At 38.3% G+C, this 554-nt stretch overlaps 2 pseudogenes; one reads left to right on the top strand and one right to left on the bottom strand.

Annotated features, from left to right (window-relative positions):
* Positions 1-177, bottom strand: LOC113473547 (annotated as a pseudogene; the record flags this gene model as incomplete).
* Positions 178-470: 293 nt separating this feature from the next.
* On the top strand, positions 471-554 carry LOC113473548 (annotated as a pseudogene; the record flags this gene model as incomplete).

Here is a 554-nt window from a genome sequence, read left to right as displayed (position 1 = left end):
CTCGAGAGTTAGGGCGCGATCATCGAGGTGTGATCTAATCTTGGAGAAGATCAGATCACACAACCTCACGCTCAGGTGGATGAGAGAGTCTCATCATCGTGACCGAGGGGCTGGAAACTATAAAAGTTTGTCAACCTGAAGATATACTACAGAAATGATCCTGTGAAGTATGATCTTTACTGTATCAAGCGTTGTATGAAGCAAGTGAAACAAATCAGACATGTGTAAAAATGAGAAGTTCTATATTACGAAACAACATCTACCTGGAACATGTTTACAAAAATTTTGCGAATTGCATACTCAATCATGTGTACAGGCGTTATCGATACAAACGTTGAACGGTTGTATACATACAGTACATGTTACAATGTTACATGTAGGTACTCGTAGATATAATTTCATAACATAGAACCTCATTTTTACATATTTCCGACTTGCGTCACTTGCTTCACACAACGCATGTTTCACTTAAGATTATACTTCACAGGATCATTTCTGTAGTATATCTTCAGGTTGACAAACTTTTATAGTTTCCAGCCCCTCAGTCACGATGA

This window comes from Diaphorina citri, unplaced genomic scaffold, assembly GCF_000475195.1.
Source record: "Diaphorina citri unplaced genomic scaffold, Diaci psyllid genome assembly version 1.1 scaffold40978, whole genome shotgun sequence".
Classification (NCBI taxonomy): Eukaryota; Metazoa; Arthropoda; class Insecta; order Hemiptera; family Psyllidae; genus Diaphorina; species Diaphorina citri.
Note: the sequence above shows the minus strand (reverse complement) of the source record. Positions and strands in the feature narration are given on the sequence as shown.